This window comes from Phocoena sinus, chromosome 6 (genome assembly GCF_008692025.1).
Source record: "Phocoena sinus isolate mPhoSin1 chromosome 6, mPhoSin1.pri, whole genome shotgun sequence".
NCBI classification, from domain to species: domain Eukaryota; kingdom Metazoa; phylum Chordata; class Mammalia; order Artiodactyla; family Phocoenidae; genus Phocoena; species Phocoena sinus.
This window is the reverse complement of record NC_045768.1, coordinates 90,718,600-90,734,808: the sequence shown is the minus strand read 5'-3', so window position 1 is coordinate 90,734,808 and position 16,209 is coordinate 90,718,600. Positions and strand designations below refer to the sequence as shown.

At 39.8% G+C, this 16,209-nt stretch overlaps 1 protein-coding gene across 1 annotated transcript in view; it reads left to right on the top strand.

The window, feature by feature from the left end:
- Positions 1 to 16,209, top strand: part of CENPP (centromere protein P) — a 234,864-nt gene that overhangs the window by 181,413 nt on the left and 37,242 nt on the right. The gene's annotated exons all lie outside the window — the stretch shown is intronic.

Sequence of the window (16,209 nt, the reverse complement as noted above, 5' to 3'; positions counted from 1 at the left end):
TTGGCAAAGTTGCGGAGAACCAGATTATACAGTTTCTGAGGTCCCTGCTCTAAAATCTTGTGGGTTAATGGACTGTTACATAAGTCCTGCAGAAACTATGTTAACCACAGTAGTACATGGGAAATGCTGGTATTGGTGTTCTCCTCCTTTTTAGTACTGCAGCCATAACTATGTTCTAAAGCTTGGCTCTGACAGCCGCTCTGCAGAGTTTGGTGTTGGTCACCAAACAGGGTGTCAACAGGTCCCTGAGTGCCCAGGCTACAAGCACAGCCAGCATGGGTTCCAACTCCAAAACATGTGTTTGAGTAAAGTCACCTTTTCAATATTTTCAATGAGTTAGTCTTTCTTTTAAGGGTGTAGTTGCTCAGATAAAGCTAAATTTCCCCTCTCAGAAATGGGAGTCTTATCTTGCTTCAGGCCTATTCTATATCCCTTGCTAGTGCCATAGGTAAATGCCTTTTCAGCTAACTCACGCTGAAGTGTGACAGTGCTTCATTTGCTTTCATTGAATTTATCCTCTCAGAGGACTATTTACATTTAAGTGGAGTACTAACGTATGAATATGCCATGATACATTCCCCTATCAGTGGACATTTGGATTTTTCCCCTTTTTGAGTTTTGGTGCATTTTTCTAGATTGCTTTCCAAAAACATTCTAGTAATATATACTCCCACCGGAAATATGTAAAATGTCCATTTACCTGCCACTTTATTTTTTAAATGATTTTTGTATTTTTGAATAGGTAATATATATAAGTAGCATAAATTTTTTAAATACACAGTTAAAATTTTCAGTTTTCTATATCCAATATTGGAGGATTGGATGATTCTACCAACCTTCCCATCAAAGACAACTAAAAAAACTGGATCACTATTTAAAAACATCTTAAAATCGTCATTGAGGTTAAAAAAAAAGACCATAAGGAATCACTGGGTTTAGATCTGAGAGGGTTCATGAGCACCGCCTTTTTGCCCTGGTGGTGTTTGTCAAAAATATTAAAAGCAGGGCTTCCCTGGTGGCGCAGTGGTTAAGAGTCTGCCTGCTGATGCAGGGGACACGGGGTCGTGCCCCGGTCCGGGAAGATCCCACATGCCGCGGAGCGGCTAGGCCCGTGAGCCATGGCCGCTGAGCCTGCGCGTCCGGAGCCTGTGCTCCGCAACTGGAGAGGCCACAACAGTGAGAGGCCCGCGTACCGCAAAAAAAAAAAAAAATTAAAAGCAAAAATATCAATGAAATAGAAAAATTCATGCAGGAGACAGGATCAACACAGCCAAAAAAAAATTTTTTTTAACAAAACTAATAAAATATGTAGCAAGACTGATGCAGGAGAAAGGGAAAAAACACAGATCACCAGTACGAGAATAGGAAAATTTCTATTACTACAGAGTGAAAACAGTTAAAATAAGAGGATATTATAAACAACTTTATGCCAGCAAATTTAGACAGTATGGATACTTCCTAGAAAAAGACAATTTAATAAAACTGTCAGAAGAAGAAATAGAAAATCTGAATTGTCTACTATTGAAACCATAATTTCAAACCTTCCCACACAGAATACTATAGGCCTATATTAATCAACAGATTCTACCAAACAGTTCTTTAAGGTCAGCATAACCATACCATACTGCAACCTGACAAGGACATTACAAGAAAGGAAAATTATAGATCAGTCTGACTAGTGAACATAGATTTTAAAAAAAGTAAAATATTAGCAAACGAAATCTAGCAGTATATAAATAGGATAATATATCATGACTAAACTAGGTTTATTTAAGAAATACCTGGTTGATTTAAGGATAAAATCCAAACATTATATTATCACCTTAATGTTTAAAGAAGGAAGAGAGAAAAAGCTGTTACCATACTAAAATAGAAGGGAACTCCTTAGTCTGTCAGAGTTATCTACAAAAAAACAACATATTTCCACTCCTATCTATATACCCAAGAGAAGTGGAAACATAAATCCACATGGAAACTTGTACACGAATTTTGAATTGTGTAGCTACACTATTCATAACAGCCAAAATGTGGAAACAACTCAAATATCCATCAGCTGATGAACAGATAAAGTGTGGTCTGTTTCTACAATGGAATATTATTCAGCAATAAAAAGGAATGAAGCACTGATGCATCCATGTTCAACATGGATGAACCTCAAACAGATTATGCTCAGTGCAAGAAGCCGGTCACAAGAGGCCACATATTGTATGACTTTTTTTTTTTTTTTTTTTTTTTTTTGCAGTACGCGGGCCTCTCACTGTTGTGGCCTCTCCTGTTGCGGAGCACAGGCTCTGGACACGCAGGCTCAGTGGCCATGGCTCACAGGCCTAGCTGCTCCGCAGCATGTGGGATCTTCTCGGACCGGGGCACGAACCCGTGTCCCCTGCATCAGCAGGCGGACTCTCAACCACTGCACCACAAGGGAAGCCCTGTATGACTCTTTCATATGAAATGTCCATAATAGGCAAATCCATACAGGCAGAAAGTAGATGAGTGGTTGTTGGGGTGAGAAGGGTAAGAGTTGGGATGGCACAATGGGGAGTGACTGCTAATGGGTACAGGATTCCTTTATAGAGTCACCAAAATGTTCCAAAAGTAGGTAGTGGTGATGGCTCCCAACTATGAAAATACTAAAAACACTAAATTGTATACTTTAAAAGGGTGAATTTAATGATATATAAATTATATCTCAGTAAAGCTATTATTAAAAAATACTCAGTGTTGAAATATTGAAAGTTTTCTCTTTCTGGGAATAAGACAAGCAGGCCCACTGAAGGTCCTGGCCAGTGCAGTAAGGCAAGAAAAAGAAAAAAATGTTTTAAATGTATAAGTAGAAAACCAAGGACTTCTCTGGTGGCACAGTGGTTAAGAATCCACCTGCCAGTGCAGGGGACACCGGTTCGAGCCGTGGTACAGGAAGATCCCACGTGCCGCGGAGCAACTAAGCCCGTGGGCCACAACTACTAAGCCTGCGCTCTCAAGCCCACGAGCCACAACTACTGAAGCTCGCACGCCTAGAGCCTGTGTTCCGCAACAAAAGAAGACACCACAATGAGAAGCCCACGCACCACAACAAAGAATAGCCCCTGCTCGTCACAACTAGAGAAAGCCAGTGCACAGCAATGCAGCCAAAAACAAATAAAGAAATAAATTTATTTTAAAAGAAAATTAAGTAAAAGAAGGAAAAATCTCTGATTAGCCCAGGTAAAATCGTTGTATACATAGAAAATCTGAAATGGTGGCGGGAAGGGGTTGGGGACCGTGAAATGAGTAAAGGGGCTCAACTGTGTGGTGACAGATGGAAAATAAATTTTCTGTGGTGAGCAAATTGCAGGGTATACAGGAGTAGAAATATAATGTTGTACACATGAGACTTATATAATGTTAAAAATCAATGTTACCTTAATAGAAAAAGAAAAAGAAAATCTGAAATAACTTTCAGAAAAATGATTAAATCATCTAACACGTTTTCCAGATATACAATTAATAAATAAAAATCAATTGTGTCTTTCTATGGTTAGAGAATTAAAGAAAAAGATGTCTTTTTTTGTTTTTATTAAACTAGACAAATTCTAAAATGTACATGGAAATACAAAGGCCAAAGAATAGCCAAGCCATTCTTGAAGAAGAGGCTAAAGGACTTTCTGTCCTAAATATCAAGTCTTATTATAAGAAGCTACAGTAATTAAGACAGTTTGGTAATAACACAAGGAAAATCAGTAGACCAATGGAACAGAAAGTAGCACAAGAATTCATTCACATTCGGCTACTTGATTTTTGAGAGAAGTGGCCCTGCCAGGTGAATTTAGAGAGACTGAGGAACGAAGACAGAAGAGACTGTAGATATTAAAACAGGCCATGGACTTGTTCTGCTGTGCTCCAGAGACTAGAACCAAAATCAATGGACAGATGATACAGACAGGCTGATTTGGGCTGAGTTTAAAAAACAAAAGCCCTTTCTCATAATTAGAAGTGTCCAACTGAGCTGCCTACTGAGATGCTAAGTCCAGTAGAAACCAGATGACATTCTACTGGAAATGCTGCAGAAGGTAATTCTCAGACACTGAACTCGATGATATCATTTTTTTCCTGGGCTAAGGGATTTTCTTTTTTTTTTTTAATTTTTATTTTATATTGGAGCATAGTTGATTAACAATGTTGTGTTAGTTTCAGGTGTACAGCAAAGTTATTCAGTTGTACATGTATCTATTCATTTTCAAGTTATTTTCCCATTTAGGTTATTACAGAATTTATTTAGGCTGCTCTGGGTCTTAGTTGCAGCATGCAGGATCCTCATTGCTGCATGCAGGATCTTTAGTTGTGGCATGTGGAATATTTAGTTGTGGTATGTGAGATCTAGTTCCCTGACCAGGGATCAAACCCGGGCCCCCTGCACTGGGAGCATGGAGTCTTAACCACTGACCACCAGGCAAGTCCCTAGGTTATTACAGAATATTGAGCACTGTTCCCTGTGCTATACAGTAGCCCCTTGTTGGTTATCTGTTTTAAATGTAGCAGTGTGTACATGTCAATCCCAAACTCCCAATCTATCCCTCCTCCCCTACCCTTCCCCACTGCTAACCATAAGTTGGTTCTCAAAGTCTGTGAGTCTGTTTCTGTTATGTAAATAAGTTCATTTGTATCATTTTTTTTTAGATTCCGCATATGTGATATCATGATATTTGTCTTTCTCTGTCTGACTTACTTCACTTAGTATGATAATCTCCAGTTCCATCCATGTTGCTGCAAATGGCATTATTTCATTCTTTTAATGGCTGAGTAATATTCTGTTGTATATATGTACCACATCGTCTTTGTTCATTCATCTGTCAATGGACATTTAGGTTGCTTCCATGTCTTGGCTATTGTAAACAGCACTGCAATGAATATTGGCGTGCTTTTATCCTTTTGAACCATGGATTTCTCTGGACATATGCCCAGGAGTAGGATTGCTGGATCATCTGGTAACTCTATTTTTAGCTTCTTTTTTTTTTTTTTTGCTGTACGTGGGCCTCTCACTGTTGTGGCCTCTCCTGCTGCGGAGCACAGGCTCCGGACGTGCAGGCCCAGCAGCCACGGCTCACAAGCCCAGATGCTCCGCGGCATGCGGGATCCTCCCGGACCGGGGCACGAACCCGCGTCACCTGCATTGGCAGGTGGACTCCCAACCACTGCGCCACCAGGGAAGCCCTATTTTTAGCTTCTTAAGGAACTTCCATACTGTTCTCCATAGTGGCTGTACCAATCTACATTCCCACCAACTATGTAGGAGGGTCCCTTTTCTCCACACCCTCTCCAGCATTCATTGTATAGATTTTTTGGTGATGGCCATTGTGACAGTTGTGAGGTGATACCTCATTGTAGTTTTGATTTGCATTTCTCTAATAATTAGTGATGTTGAGCATCTTTTCATGTGCCTCTTGGCCATCTGTATGTTGTCTTTGGAGAAATGTCTATTTAGGTCTTCTGCCCATTTTTTTTTTAATTTAGTTGACATGTATCTTTATTTATTTGTTTATTTATTTTTGGCTGCGTTGGGTCTTCGTTGCTGTGTGCGGGCTTTCTCTAGTTTCAGCGGGCGGGGTCCACTCTGCATTGAGGTGCATGGGCTTCTCATTGCAGTGGCCTCTGTTGTTGCAGAGCACAGGCTCTAGGCGCACGGACTTCAGCAGTTGTGGCTCGCAGGCGCCAGAGCACAGGCTCAGCAGCTGTGGCACCTAGTTGCTCCGCAGCATGTGGGATCTTCTTGGACCGGGGCACGAACCCGTGTCCCCTGCATCAGCAGGCGGACTCTCAACCACTGCACCACCAGGGAAGCCCACCAATTCTTAACCACTGTGCCACCAGGGAAGTCCCGACATGTTTTGTCTCATCAGTCTAAAGCAGCAGTTCTCCAGTTCTCTCTCTCTCTCTCTCTCTTTTTTTGGTCTTTCATGACATTGACATTTTTGAACAACGTTTTGTAAATTGTTTTGTAAATCTTTAACTTGGATAGGTTATTCTTTCCTCATGATTAGATTTTGGTTAAAATTTTTGGCAGATGTATTGGATGAAAGGTACTGTTCCCTGTTCAGTGCTGACCTCAGAACATACTTGATCTGATGTCTCATTATTCCTGATGTTAAGTTTGATCTCCTCACTAAGGTGATGTCTGCCAAATCTCATCTTTGAAAAGGGACCTTTTTCCTTTGAAATTAATAAATAACCTACTGGATGACATTATATGACACAATCTGTTCCCTATAATCTTTCACCTAATGATTTTAGCATCCATTGATGATCAGTTCTTACTATGGAGGTTGCAAAACAGTGATTTGAAATTCCATCATTCATTTCTTATTCGGTGGCATTCTTTTGTGAAGAAGAGCTTTCCATCCTTCCCACCCTCCTTTTGAATGTTTTTGCTATCAGCATGAACTCATGGATTCTTTTTTTTTTATGCCATCCATTATAGTCCATTATGTCATTTTTCATTTTGTTCCCAAATTATCAAAAATTTAACCTGTCGGTGTTCCTTCAAGTAAGCAGTTGTGTTCAGTAATGTTCTATAAGTTTCTTTGAGAGACTATATACATCTTTTAATATATTTAATTCTAAATACTTCCATTTTTGTATTTTTTAAACATCTTTATTGGAGTATAATTGCTTTACAATGTTGTGTTAGTTTCTACTATATAACAAAGTGAATCAGCTATATGCATACATACATCCCCATATCTCCTCCCTCTTGCATCTCCCTCCCACCCTCCCTATCCCACCCCTTTGGTGGTCACAAAGCACCAAACTGATCTCCCTGTGCTATGCAGCTGCTTCCCACTAGCTATCTATTTTACATTTGGTACTGTATATATGTCAGTGCTACTCTCTTACTTCATCCCAGCTTACCCTTCCCCCTCCCCATGTCCTCAAGTCCATCCTCTACGTCTGCATCTTTATTCCTGTCCTGCCTCTAGGTTCATCAGAACCTTTTTTTTTAGATTCCATATATATGTGTTAGCATATGGTATTTGTTTTTCTCTTTCTGACTTACTTCACTGTGTATGATAGACTCTAGGTCCATCCACCTCACTACAAATAACCCAATTTCATTTCTTTTTATGGCGGAGTAATATTCCATTGTATATATGTGCCACATCTTCTTCATCCATTCATCTGTTGATGGACACTTAGGTTGCTTCCATGTCCTGGCTATTGTAAATAGTACTGCAATGAACATTGTGGTACATGTCTCTTTTTGATTTATGGTTTTCTCATGGTATATGTCCAGTAGTGGGATTGCTGGGTCATATGGTAGTTCTATTTGTAGTTTTTTAAGGAACCTCCATACTGTTCTCCACAGTGGCTGTATCAATTTACATTCCCACCAACAGTGCAAGAGTGTTCCCTTTTCTCCACACCCTCTCCAGCATTTACTGTTTGTAGAAGTTTTGATGATGGCCATTCTGACCCGTGTGAAGTGATATCTCATTGTAGTTTTGATTTGCATTTCTCTAATGATTAGTGATGTTGAACATCCTTTCAAGTGTTTGTTGGCAATCTGTATATCTTCTTTGGAGAAATGTCTGTTTAGGTCTTCTGCCCATTTTTGATTGGGTTGTTTGTTTTTTGGATATTGAGTCGCATGAGCTTTTTGTAAATTTTGGAGGCAAATCCCTTATCGGTCACATTGTTTGCAAATATTTTCTCCTATTCTGTGGGTTGTCTTTTCGTTTTGTCAGTGGTTTCCTTTGCTGTGCAAAAGCTTTTGAGTTTAATTAGGTCCCATTTATTTATTTTTGCTTTTATATCCTTTACTCTAGGAGATTGCTCAGAAAAGATGTTGCTGCGATTTATCTCAGAGTGTTCTACCTATGTTTTCTGCTAAGAGTTTTATAGTATCCTGTCTTACATTTAAGTCTTTAATCCATTTTGAGTTTAATTTTGTGTATGGTGTTAAAGAGTGTTCTAATTTCATTTTTTTTTATGTGTAGATGTCTGGTTTTCCCAGCACCATTTGTTGAAGACACTGTCTGTCCTCCATTTTATAGTCTTGCCTCCTTTGTCATAGATTAATTGACCATAGATGTGTGGGTTTATTCCTGGCTTTCTATCCTGTTCCATTGATCTATATGTCTGTTTTTGTGCCCATACCATACTGTTTTGATGACTGTAGCTTTGTCGTATAGTCTGAAGTGAGGGAGCCTGATTCCTCTAGCTCCGTTTTTCTTACTCAAGATTGATATGGCTATTTGGGGGTCTTTGGTGTCTCCATACAAATTTTAAGATTTTTTGTTCTAGTTCTGTGAAAAATGCCATTGGTAATTTGATAGGGATTGCATTGAATCTGTAGATTGGGTAGTATAGTCATTTTGACAATATTGATTCTTCCAATCTAAGAACATGGTATATCTTTCCAACTGTTTGTATCATCTTTGATTTCTTTCATCAGTGTCTTATAGCTTTTGGAGTACAGGTATTTTATCTCCTTAGGTACGTTTATTCCTAGGTATTTTATTCTTTTTGATGTGACGGTAAGTGGGATTGTTTCTTTAATTTCTCTTTCTGATCTCTTGTTGTTAGTGTATAGAAATGCAACAGATTTCTGTGTATTAATATTGTATCCTGCAACTTTATTGAATTCATTGATGAGCTCTAGTAGTTTTCTGATAGCATCTTTAGGATTTTCTATGTATAGTATCATGTCATCTGCAAACAGTGACAGTTGTACTTATTCTTTTCCAATTTGGATTCCTTTTATTGCTTTTTCTTCTCTGATGGCTGTGGCTAGGACTTCCAAAAGTATGTCGAATAAAAGTGGTGACAGTGGACATCCTTGTCTTATTCCTGATCTTAGAGGAAATGCTTTCAGCTTTTCCCTGTTGATTATGATGTTAGCTGTAGGTTTGCCATATATGACCTTTATTATGTTAAGATATGTTCCCTCTATGCCTACTTTCTGGAGAGTTTTTATCATAAATTGGTGTTGAATTTTGTCAAAATCTTTTTCTGCATCTATTAAGATGATCTCATGGTTTTTATTCTTCAATTTGTTGATGTGATGTATCACACTGATTGATTTACGGATATTGAAAAACTAGAAACAAGAAATTTATGAATGGAAAAGCTCACCAGTAAAGGCAAACATAAAGTAAAGGTAGGAAATCATCTGCACACAAATATGATATCAAAACCAGCAATTTTGAGAAGAGGAGAGCACAAATTCAGGATATTGGAAATGCATTTGAAATTAAGAGATCAGCAACCTAAAACAATTATGTATGTATATAGACTGCTATATCAAAACCTCATAGCAACCACAAGTCAAATATCCTTAATAGGTATACACACAAATAAATAAAAGGAATCCAAACACAACACTAAAGAATGTTATCAAATCACAAGAAAACAAAACAGGAAAGGAAAAAAAGCCTACAAAAACAAATCCAAAACAACGAAATGGCAATAAGAATATATTAACAATTCCCTTATGTAAACTGATTAAATTATCCAACCAAAAGACATAGACTGGTTGAAAGGGTTCGAAAACTAGATCCATATATGTGCTGTCCACAAGAAACCCACTTCACATCTAGAGACACGTACAGGCTGAAAGTAAGGAGATGGAGAAAGGTATTCCATGCAGATGGAAATCAAAAGAAAGTTGGTGTAGCAATACTAGTATCAGACAAAATAGACTTTAAAATAAAGACTGTTAACAAGAGCCAAAGAAGGACACTACATAATGATCAAGGGATCAATCCAAGAAGAAGGTATAACGATTGTAAATATATATGCACCCAACATAGGAGCACTTCAGTATATAAGGCAAATGTTAACAGACATAAAAGGAGAAATCAACAGTAACACAATAATAGTGGGGGACTTTAACACCCCACTTTCATCAATGGACAGATCATCCAGGCAGAAGATCAGTAAGGAAACTCAGGCCTTGAATGACATGTTAGACCAGATGGACTTAATTGATATTTATAGAGCATCCCATCCAAAAGCAGCAGATTACACATTCTTCTCAAGTGCACATGGAACATTCTCCAGGAGAGTTCACATGCTGGGCCACAAAGCAAGCCTCAGTAAATTTAAGAAAATTGAAATCATGTCAAGCATCTTTTCCAACCACAACTCTATGAGATTAGAAATCAACTACAAGAAAAAAACTGAAAAAACACAAACATGTGGAGGCTAAACAATATGCTACTAAACAACCAATGGATCAGGATCACTGAGGAAATCAAAAAATAACCTTGCAACAAATGAAAACAAAAGCACAATGATCTATGGGACATGTGGCAAAAGCAGTTCTGAGGGGAGTATATAGCAATACAGTCTTACTTCAGGAAACAAGAAAAATCACAAGTGAACAACCTAGCCTTATGCCCAAAGCAATGAGAGAAAGAAGAACAAACAAAACCCAAAGTGAGTAGAAGGAAAGAAATCACAAAGATCAGAGCAGAAATAAATGAAATATAAACGAAGAAAACAGTAGGAAAGATCAATGAAACTAAATGCTGGTTCTTCGAAATGATAAACAAAATTGATAAACCTTTAGCCAGACTCATCAGAAAAAAGGGAGAGGGCTCAAATCAATAAAATTAGAAATGGAAAAGGATAAGTTACAGTGGACACCACAGAAATACAAAGGATCATAAGAGTCAACTACAAGCAACTATATGCCAAAAGAATGGAAAACCTGGAAGAAATGGACAAGTTCTTAGAAACATACAATCTCCCAAGACTGAATCAAGAAGAAATAGAAAATATGAACAGACCAGTCACAAGTACTGAAGTTGAAACTGTGATTTTAAAACTCCCAACAGGGACTTCCCTGGTGGTCCAGTGGTTAAGACTTCATGCTTCCACTGCAGGGGGCGCGGGTTTGATCCCTAGTCAGGGAACTAAGATCCCGCATGCTGTGCAGTGTGGCAAAAAAAAAAAAAAAACTCCCAGCCAACAAAAGTCCAGGACCAGATGACTTCACAGGCGAATTCTATCAAACATTTAGAGAAGAGTTAACACCTATCCTTCTGAAACTATTCCCAAAAAATCACAGAGGAAGGAATACTCCCAAACTCATTCTATGAGGCCACCATCACTGTGATACCAAAACCAGAAAAAGATACCGCAAAAAAAAAGAAAATCACAGGCCAATATCACTGATGAACATAGTCACAAAAATCCTCAACAAAATACTAGCAATCTGGGCTTCCCTGGTGGCGCAGTGGTTGAGAGTCCGCCTGCCGATGCAGGGCATTCAGGTTCATGCCCCGGCCTGGGAAGATCCCACATGCCGCGGAGCGGCTGGGCCCGTGAGCCATGGCCGCTGAGCCTTTGCGTCCAGTGCCTGTGCTGCCCACATACCGCAAAAAAAAAAAAAAAAAAAAATACTAGCAATCTGAATCCAACAATACATTAAAAGAATCATACACCATGATCAAGTGGGATTTATCCCAGGGATACATGGACTCGATGATATCATTTTTTTTTTTTTTGCAGTACGTGGGCCTCTCACTGCTGTGGCCTCTCCCGTTGCAGAGCACAGGCTCCAGACGCGCAGGCTCAGTGGCCATGGCTCACGGGCCCAGCCGCTCCGCGGCACGTGGGATCTTCCCGGACCGGGGCACGAACCCGCGTCCCCTGCATCGGCAGGCGGACTCTCAACCACTGCGCCACCAGGGAAGCCCTCGATGATATCATTTTAATGCTAAGGTTCCATGTGTCTTTGATTCTGCCTTCTTAAGATGGCATTGTCAGACCACAGGGACCATAGAGGTCCACCCATCTCTGGGAACTTCCCTCACTCCCTGAGCAGAGTTTGATCAGAAGCTATTCTTAGTAAAACAGGTGACATGGACAGAGGCAAGTTCTAGGTCAGATTCTCTATCCATGGGTCCTCCAGTCTACTAATTCTGCATCCCTCCTTTGAACTCCCAGATCTCTAGAACAGACCCTGCAATCCCATGCTTAGCATACCGGGCAGAGGACACATTGATGGGTTTCTCTGCATTACTTCTAGGTGTGGAGACAAACTCAAGTGAACGAATGATGCCACTTGAGGATGTTGGGGTGCTGAGTCTTTTTTTTTCAAGATTGTTATCTATTTATTTTATTATTTATTTGGGACTGCATCGGGTCTTAGTTGCGGCATGTGGGATCCTCACTGAAGCATGCAGGATCTTTCGCTGTGGTGCACGGGTTCTTCATTGTGGTGCTCTGGCTTCTCTCTAGTTGTGGCATGCGCGTTTTCTCTTCTCTAGTTGTGGCTTACAGGCTCCAGGGCGTGTGGGCTCTGTAGTTGTGGTGCGTGGGTTCCAGAGCGCGTGGGCTCTGTAGTTTGCAGCACGTGGGCTCTGGTTGAGGCACGCAAGCTTAGTTGCCCCACGGCATGTGGGATCTTAGTTCCCTGACCAGGGATCGAACCTGCGTCCCCTGCATTGTAAGGTGGATTCTTTACCACTGGACGACCAGGGAAGTCCCTGCTGAGTCTTGATAAGGGAAAAATCTAATGAATTAGTGCCGTTCCTTGTATTAAGATTTGAGTAAAGTGTAAGAGATTACATTTGATATAACAAGTGTTCCTAGGGCCTATCATTTCTTCATTTCATCTTAGTTTGATTTCCTATTGTGCTGCAGGAACAATCATTTGGGGAGGCTGGAAGGGATGAAGGGATTAAGGCAAGAGTATGGGTGAAGGTTCATATATGATATTACAAATGTGCAAAATTATAAATCAAGCTAGGAAATAGTTAAATAAATTATGTTGGGGCTCCATTCTCTTACCGTGTCCAGCATCCATTATAACTACCTGGAAAGCTGAACTTCTCAGAATTTGCCTCCACAAGAATATGGTGGCTCAGGAAGGAGCAGGATGGTGGCCATTTCCCTCCTACCCCATGTCATGTTCTGCCCCAAGTTTTGACCTGCTTGTGTGGACACCCAGCCCATGCTTCCAAGTTCCTCCTCAACTGCACACAAGCAAACCCTTTGGGCCTAGGGTTGCTCACACTAGCAGTTGGGTGTGTCCTTAGGGTGATAGAGCCAGGGAAGAGGCCTACATGGGCCCTGGAAACTGAGACACTAGGGCAGGAAACTCTGGGGTGTTAGGTGCATGCCCACAGCATGATCTTGAGGGGGAGGTGCTAGCTGTAAGAAAGCATGTGGGCCCCTTGCTTAGTGGGAAGGGGAGAGCCAGAGGAAGACCAATGTGGAGCCCATTTCAGAGACTCCAGAGATACACTCTCACCCAGGTCTAAGTGTGGGACTAGGATTACAAACTAAGAAATATCATGAGTGGAAACCATAGTTTTCAGAGAAGAAAATATTCTGAGTGGAGAAATCATATGGTAAGGACTTAGGTGTAGTGGTTACGTGATACACCACAATTCCCAAAAATGATGTCCTCTGTGATATCGTATGTTTCTAAATGTATTTTGCTCTTGAGATAAGCGAAGTGCTACTGTAGTGTAATACAAATCAAGGAAACTATTCTGAAATAATCTGATTTGGGTACAAAAAGTACAGCAAATAAATGTGTGAGAAGCAGGTAGGTTCTCATACATGACTGAAGACAGCATCTTTATAAACTTATCTGTGGATTGGGAGGAGACCTTTAATATTTGCCAGTCTGGTCTTATGTATGAATTCACACCTCCCAGGTATCCATTCTTTTGTATTCATGACCTAAACCTAAATGACTCAACTGTCTCGAGAGTGTGACATTCATGCCCAGGTGTTCAATGATGGCAGTGACTGTGTCTCAGTGGAATCTTGGTGTCCTTGAATCAGTAACATGGCATTTTTCATAATCATAATTTGTTCTTCTTCACCTACTAATATATTCAGCTTCTGTAAGCCAGAAAGAATCTTACTATATCCTGTCTGGCTGTCCTCAAACTGCCATCTATTTTATCTTCCCATTTTCTCCTTAATTTCTTAAAAGAATATCTATAGGAAATGCCTCCATGTATTCAACTTCCCATTTGTTCCTTAACAAATTCTGCTACTACTGCGATTCTGCTGTGGCATTTATGGTTGTTGTGAAAGTGTCCTCTCAAATGTCCAGTGGCCCTCAGAAGCTATCTAATCAGCCTTCTTTTTTTTTTGTCATTTTCTTATTGATTGCCCTATTCTTGGAAGTCAGTCTGTTCTTCTATCTTTCTTACTTTCTTTCTCATCATCTTTTACTGCCCTTACCCACACACTTACACATTGTAAACAATGATGTTCCCCATCCTCCACAGCCCTCTTCTCTATCTGTCCTTGCTCTCCTTCACGATCTTGTTCATCCATTAAGCAAACATAAATGAGCAGTAATCACATTGCTTTAACATATACCAATAAGCTACAGATCTATTCTAAGCTCTAAACTGTTTCCTGAGCTTTATATTCAAATTGCCAACTTCCATTTGTTCAACTTGGCTTAGATCTCTCCCACACATTGCATCAGCACATCCAGAATAACAAGATGTACTATCTACCCTCCAAAATTTGTTATTCCTACTGTATTCCTTATTGTAGATAACTCATGGAAATACAGAAATGCAAGATTTACCTAATTGCTGGTTTTACTGCTCAGAGAGGTTTTAAATTTTGGTTTTGTCTCTGCTTTTTATAGATGTTTATTTAAGTTTAGGCTTGAAAGGAGATGTGAGTTTATATTATGTCCCTATAGCCAGGATATTGTTTTGCTTATCCAAACTAACCTGTTTTAACACTTGTAATATTCTGACAAGAGTTCAAGAGAGTTTAGGTTAAATTTTGTAGAGGAGAAATTTTGTGCAAAGAAAATACATTTGGTATTTATGGTTTAATTTCCATTCTTAAAAACTACAGTAAGTCATTTTTTGCCGTAAGAGTGTGCATTCAAAGCTAAAAATATAATGCATGTTATTATAACACTTAGTTTTGTAGAGTTGCAAAATAACCTAGGAATAGACATTTTTAGTATGTGCATTGGCAGAATCAGGTCCTCTCCTGTTCCTATACATGATGGGGATGGAAGAGAAACAAAGGAACCAGCAGCATTAACTACTTCCACTGTGTGCCAGACGCCTAGTTCTCTGCTGGACACAGTGCTCAATAAATCCTTCAACCCAGTGATGTACCTTGTTATCCTCCAGTTTACAGAGGAAGAAAGCTGAAGTATTACAGAGGCTAAATGAGGAAACTAAAGTTTCAAAGAGTTAAATGATTTGCCTGACTTGCTGAGAAATGGGAGAACTAAGAGTGACTTCAAGTTAGTCTTATTTCTTTCTTTCCACAACAATCAAGCTAGAGTCACTTTACAGCTTGCCCCTGCAGTGCTCCTTCCCCCAGCAGAAATGGGAGGATGGGTAGAACTATATTCTGCAGCCCACATCAGCAGAAACCGACTCTCATCACCATTATGGCTCCACACACCCATAAAGCCATAGGAGTCAGACGCCTTCAAGATGAAAACCAGATTGCCTGAGTGTTTGGAGAGCAGACGTGGTAAACGTCACTTCAGAGGCATCAGGGCCAGAATTCATCTTGGCCTCTTGCCTCCCAGGGAGGACTGGGTGAGTCACATCCTTCTCTGGAACTAGGTTCTTATCTTTAGAAAAGTCCCCTGTTGACAACTCAGGTGTTTCTCTCTGGCGTTCTGGATATGGCGTTCCCACTTTGGGATGAGTCACTGCAGACACAGCCTCCAGAACTGGTCTTTTCCTATAATTTTCCTCCTGCAAACCCTGAAACCCATGTGTAGCGTGAGGTTTGTGAGACGATTACACAGATGGTAGTTTTAACATTTGTTGGGAAAGGGATTCTTTTCTACTGATACACTGTCTGAAGGAGATGGCTATAAATCAGAGTAACCACAATATTTACAAAGGTATTTAGTGGAAAAGAAGACTTTGGCAACCGGTTAAGCCATCACTCATGGGGGATAAAGTGAAGCTTGCTTGTGGTTTAATAAATCAAAACATAGTGTGTTTGTCCATGGCCTCATTTTTTCCCCATTACTGGTGGGTGATCTCATCTTTTTCATTTCCATTAGAATCTTTCAGCATCCAAGAGTAGGAAAAAATTAATGTTAACTTCATTTATTATGTTGTATTTCCATTTTTAAACAGAAATTTAATTTTAATTCTGCCAGATTTGTGAATGCAGTTTTCAAACTCTTCTAAGATTTTTGGAATTTTTATTAATAGTATCCTGGAAATTACTGACTTTTTTGTGTATGTACAAAGATAT